General features: G+C 54.4%; 2 non-coding genes across 2 annotated transcripts; both read left to right on the plus strand.

Annotated features, from left to right (window-relative positions):
* The first annotated feature begins 3393 nt into the window (after positions 1 to 3393).
* Positions 3394 to 5304, plus strand: LOC124585215. Its single transcript, XR_006974796.1, has one exon. It is a non-coding gene; the product is annotated as a small subunit ribosomal RNA (ribosomal RNA).
* A 351-nt stretch (positions 5305 to 5655) lies between these two features.
* Positions 5656 to 5810, plus strand: LOC124585218. The gene has a single exon (XR_006974798.1). It is a non-coding gene; the product is annotated as a 5.8S ribosomal RNA (ribosomal RNA).
* The last annotated feature ends 250 nt before the right edge of the window (positions 5811 to 6060 follow it).

Here is a 6060-nt window from a genome sequence, read left to right on the forward strand (position 1 = left end):
TTAACCTAACCCATATTGTACCTTAACCTAACCCATATTGTACCTTAACCTAACCCATATTGTACCTTAACCTAACCCATATTGTACCTTAACCTAACCCATATTGTACCTTAACCTAACCCATATTGTACCTTAACCTAACCCATATTGTACCTTAACCTAACCCATATTGTACCTTAACCTAACCCATGTTGCGCCTTAACCTAACCCATGTTGCGCCTTAACCTAACCCATGTTGCGCCTTAACCTAACCCATGTTGCGCCTTAACCTAACCCATGTTGCGCCTTAACCTAACCCATGTTGCGCCTTAACCTAACCCATGTTGCGCCTTAACCTAACCCATGTTGCGCCTTAACCTAACCCATGTTGCGCCTTAACCTAACCCATGTTGCGCCTTAACCTAACCCATGTTGCGCCTTAACCTAACCCATGTTGCGCCTTAACCTAACCCATGTTGCGCCTTAACCTAACCTATGTTGCGCCTTAACCTAACCTATGTTGCGCCTTAACCTAACCTATGTTGCGCCTTAACCTAACCTATGTTGCGCCTTAACCTAACCTATGTTGCGCCTTAACCTAACCTATGTTGCGCCTTAACCTAACCTATGTTGCGCCTTAACCTAACCTATGTTGCGCCGTAACCTAACCTATGTTGCGCCGTAACCTAACCTATGTTGCGCCATAACCTAACCTATGTTGCGCCTTAACCTAACCTATGTTGCGCCTTAACCTAACCTATGTTGCGCCTTAACCTAACCTATGTTGCGCCGTAACCTAACCTATGTTGCGCCTTAACCTAACCTATGTTGCGCCTTAACCTAACCTATGTTGCGCCTTAACCTAACCTATGTTGCGCCTTAACCTAACCTATGTTGCGCCTTAACCTAACCTATGTTGCGCCTTAACCTAACCTATGTTGCGCCTTAACCTAACCTATGTTGCGCCTTAACCTAACCTATGTTGCGCCGTAACCTAACCTATGTTGCGCCTTAACCTAACCTATGTTGCGCCTTAACCTAACCTATGTTGCGCCGTAACCTAACCTATGTTGCGCCTTAACCTAACCTATGTTGCGCCTTAACCTAACCTATGTTGCGCCTTAACCTAACCTATGTTGCGCCTTAACCTAACCTATGTTGCGCCTTAACCTAACCTATGTTGCGCCTTAACCTAACCTATGTTGCGCCTTAACCCAACACACGTTGGGCCTTAACCCAACACACGTTGGGCCTTAACCCAACACACGTTGGGCCTTAACCCAACACACGTTGGGCCTTAACCCAACACACGTTGGGCCTTAACCCAACACACGTTGGGCCTTAACCCAACACACGTTGGGCCTTAACCCAACACACGTTGGGCCTTAACCCAACACACGTTGGGCCTTAACCCAACACACGTTGGGCCTTAACCCAACACACGTTGGGCCTTAACCCAACACACGTTGGGCCTTAACCCAACACACGTTGGGCCTTAACCCAACACACGTTGGGCCTTAACCCAACACACGTTGGGCCTTAACCCAACACACGTTGGGCCTTAACCCAACACACGTTGGGCCTTAACCCAACACACGTTGGGCCTTAACCCAACACACGTTGGGCCTTAACCCAACACACGTTGGGCCTTAACCCAACACACGTTGGGCCTTAACCCAACACACGTTGGGCCTTAACCCAACACACGTTGGGCCTTAACCTGCTCTGTAATTGTCATACGACGCGTTAAATTAGTGTAGTGTTGCCTAACTGCAACCCCCGCAATATAGTTTGCTACTCGCACTGCCCGGTCCCCAGAGTATCGCTTCATGTTAAACACCTTGCAGCTATACACTGTAATGCGGATGGCGGCAGGACGTACATGCTCAATGCCCTTCGCAGTTGTTCATTGGCATTCGCATGGCGAAGCACAGCCTACGTTGTGGTACGGCTTGTGGCAACTGTCCGCTGATGTTGTACGTCCAAATCACACACTGTACCGCACATTGGTCCTCATGTACTGAATGATACATCGTGGTACATGTGTGACCGTACCACGACTGCGCCAACAACGGCGAACCATACGGTCCAAATATTGTGCACTCAGCTACGTGTCGTCTCCCTATAAGAGCTGGATTGCAGTATGGTATGCCGTGGATGGCGATCAGCATGAGCCGTCTGTTGATGTAGTGGCGCGTGTTGTCAGACGTAGTCGTCTCTTCTCACACACCGTGATAGCATGGTGCACTGCGTTCCACATCTGCGACATGCGACAGAGGCCGGTTGACAGTCGTTCGCGCAATGGACATCGCATACGTACGGGGGCCACCTTCCACGTGTTCGCGAAGCGTGCACATGTTGTTGCGTGTATGTGGGCAGACATAGTGTGTCGTGACACCTGACACAGGCATGCAACAATCGTTGAATTTGCAAATGGCGATGGACGTCTACGTTTGCTGGTGACGTTACGCAAATGAAGAACTGGTAAACCGTTGTGGTGCGGTTGTTCTCGCTAGAGGTGAATCAGTGATGGCGACGATCGGTTGAGCTACCAACCGGTTGTTTCAGCGATACCCACCATGCCCACGAACGTGAATGGCATGTGGGTGTGAAGCGATACGCGGCGGTGGCTGGGTGGGACCGTCCCCGGCCGGTGAGGGGGGGCCTTCCGGCGTGCTGGCCGCGCGGTGCGTGGGCGCACGCGCTACAGCCGGCTGGTGGGGGCGGCCAGTGGCAGGCGCGCCGGCCGACGGAGGCGGCAGGCGGCGCAGCTGCGCGCCGGCGCACCCTGCACGCGGCGCCGTGCGGCCAAAGTAGGTCCTCGCGGGCCCGGTGCGAAGCGCGGTGGACATCTGCAGTGTGCTGGTCCGATTGAGGACTGTGTGCGCTGAGGATGCGCCGCCGCCCGGCGCTCGGCGCCGCGACGCCGTCTGCTGCTCGGTCGCCTCTGCGGTTCTCGCAGGTGGATTGTATCGCAGCTGTGCGGACGTGTTGGCGCGTGCGCTGTGCTGGGAGAGTTCGCTTCGGCACCCAAGTGGGGCTTTTGTCCTTCTGTGGCGCTGGCGTTGGAGCTGCCGGCCACCGTAGGTGGCGCGTGTTGTCTCCCGCCGGCAATGCCACGACAGCACGCTCCCGGGCCTCTGTCGGCAGCGGCAAGCTCAGTTGGGAGCACGGGTGGTCGCACCTAAAGCGTCTACTCGCCAAACTCCGGGCGATTGCGCCTCTCTCGAACCCGACCAAGTACTTAGGACGGCGCTGCGCGCCGCCGGGACCTGAGAGGGTTTCGAGGTGTATTGTGCAGGGGAGCTCAGCCTCCTCCTGTTTGCAGAATAATTGAGCGGACGCTTGCGTGTTCGCGCGGGCCCCCGGGACACACTCCCGGGCGGCCGGCTGCTCAGCTCTAGTTGACGCAGCTCCCTGGTTGATCCTGCCAGTAGTCATATGCTTGTCTCAAAGATTAAGCCATGCATGTCTCAGTACAAGCCGCATTAAGGTGAAACCGCGAATGGCTCATTAAATCAGTTATGGTTCCTTAGATCGTACCCACGTTACTTGGATAACTGTGGTAATTCTAGAGCTAATACATGCAAACAGAGTCCCGACCAGAGATGGAAGGGACGCTTTTATTAGATCAAAACCAATCGGTCGGCTCGTCCGGTCCGTTTGCCTTGGTGACTCTGAATAACTTTGGGCTGATCGCACGGTCCTCGTACCGGCGACGCATCTTTCAAATGTCTGCCTTATCAACTGTCGATGGTAGGTTCTGCGCCTACCATGGTTGTAACGGGTAACGGGGAATCAGGGTTCGATTCCGGAGAGGGAGCCTGAGAAACGGCTACCACATCCAAGGAAGGCAGCAGGCGCGCAAATTACCCACTCCCGGCACGGGGAGGTAGTGACGAAAAATAACGATACGGGACTCATCCGAGGCCCCGTAATCGGAATGAGTACACTTTAAATCCTTTAACGAGTATCTATTGGAGGGCAAGTCTGGTGCCAGCAGCCGCGGTAATTCCAGCTCCAATAGCGTATATTAAAGTTGTTTGCGGTTAAAAAGCTCGTAGTTGGATTTGTGTCCCACGCTGTTGGTTCACCGCCCGTCGGTGTTTAACTGGCATGTATCGTGGGACGTCCTGCCGGTGGGGCGAGCTGAAGGCGTGCGACGCGCCTCGTGCGTGCTCGTGCGTCCCGAGGCGGACCCCGTTGCAATCCTACCAGGGTGCTCTTGAGTGAGTGTCTCGGTGGGCCGGCACGTTTACTTTGAACAAATTAGAGTGCTTAAAGCAGGCAAGCCCGCCTGAATACTGTGTGCATGGAATAATGGAATAGGACCTCGGTTCTATTTTGTTGGTTTTCGGAACCCGAGGTAATGATTAATAGGGACAGGCGGGGGCATTCGTATTGCGACGTTAGAGGTGAAATTCTTGGATCGTCGCAAGACGAACAGAAGCGAAAGCATTTGCCAAGTATGTTTTCATTAATCAAGAACGAAAGTTAGAGGTTCGAAGGCGATCAGATACCGCCCTAGTTCTAACCATAAACGATGCCAGCCAGCGATCCGCCGCAGTTCCTCCGATGACTCGGCGGGCAGCCTCCGGGAAACCAAAGCTTTTGGGTTCCGGGGGAAGTATGGTTGCAAAGCTGAAACTTAAAGGAATTGACGGAAGGGCACCACCAGGAGTGGAGCCTGCGGCTTAATTTGACTCAACACGGGAAACCTCACCAGGCCCGGACACCGGAAGGATTGACAGATTGATAGCACTTTCTTGATTCGGTGGGTGGTGGTGCATGGCCGTTCTTAGTTGGTGGAGCGATTTGTCTGGTTAATTCCGATAACGAACGAGACTCTAGCCTGCTAACTAGTCGCGTGACATCCTTCGTGCTGTCAGCGATTACTTTTCTTCTTAGAGGGACAGGCGGCTTCTAGCCGCACGAGATTGAGCAATAACAGGTCTGTGATGCCCTTAGATGTTCTGGGCCGCACGCGCGCTACACTGAAGGAATCAGCGTGTCTTCCTAGGCCGAAAGGTCGGGGTAACCCGCTGAACCTCCTTCGTGCTAGGGATTGGGGCTTGCAATTGTTCCCCATGAACGAGGAATTCCCAGTAAGCGCGAGTCATAAGCTCGCGTTGATTACGTCCCTGCCCTTTGTACACACCGCCCGTCGCTACTACCGATTGAATGATTTAGTGAGGTCTTCGGACTGGTACGCGGCATTGACTCTGTCGTTGCCGATGCTACCGGAAAGATGACCAAACTTGATCATTTAGAGGAAGTAAAAGTCGTAACAAGGTTTCCGTAGGTGAACCTGCGGAAGGATCATTACCGACTAGACTGCATGTCTTTCGATGTGCGTGTCGTGTCGCGCAACACGCTACCTGTACGGCTCGCAGTAGCCGTGCGCCGCGTGCGGAACCACGCGTGCTTCTCAAAACTAACGCCAATGTTGTGTGGTACGAGCGCTGAAGCGCTGGAGCGGCTGGCCTGCGGCACCTGGCGCCTGGCGCCGGTTTTGAATGACTTTCGCCCGACTGCCTGTCCGCTCCGGTGTGGAGCCGTACGACGCCCATCGGCCGTGAGGCCGTTGGACACAGAACGCTTGAACAGGGGCCGCCACACGCCTACGTCCCGCCTATGCAACTGTCTTGAAAGAGACAGTGTAAACTAAGAAAAGATCACCCAGGACGGTGGATCACTCGGCTCGTGGGTCGATGAAGAACGCAGCAAATTGCGCGTCGACATGTGAACTGCAGGACACATGAACATCGACGTTTCGAACGCACATTGCGGTCCATGGATTCCGTTCCCGGGCCACGTCTGGCTGAGGGTCGGCTACGTATACTGAAGCGCGCGGCGTTTGCCCCGCTTCGCAGACCTGGGAGCGTCGCGGCCGCCTGTGGGGCCGGCCGCGCCTCCTTAAACGTGCGATGCGCGCCCGTCGCCTGGCGGTTCGCATACCGGTACTTACTCGGTAGCGTGCACAGCCGGCTGGCGGTGTGGCGTGCGACACCTCGTACAACGACCTCAGAGCAGGCGAGACTACCCGCTGAATTTAAGCATATTACTAAGCGGAGGAAAAGA

Source organism: Schistocerca americana, unplaced genomic scaffold (genome assembly GCF_021461395.2).
Source record: "Schistocerca americana isolate TAMUIC-IGC-003095 unplaced genomic scaffold, iqSchAmer2.1 HiC_scaffold_488, whole genome shotgun sequence".
Taxonomy (NCBI): Eukaryota; Metazoa; Arthropoda; class Insecta; order Orthoptera; family Acrididae; genus Schistocerca; species Schistocerca americana.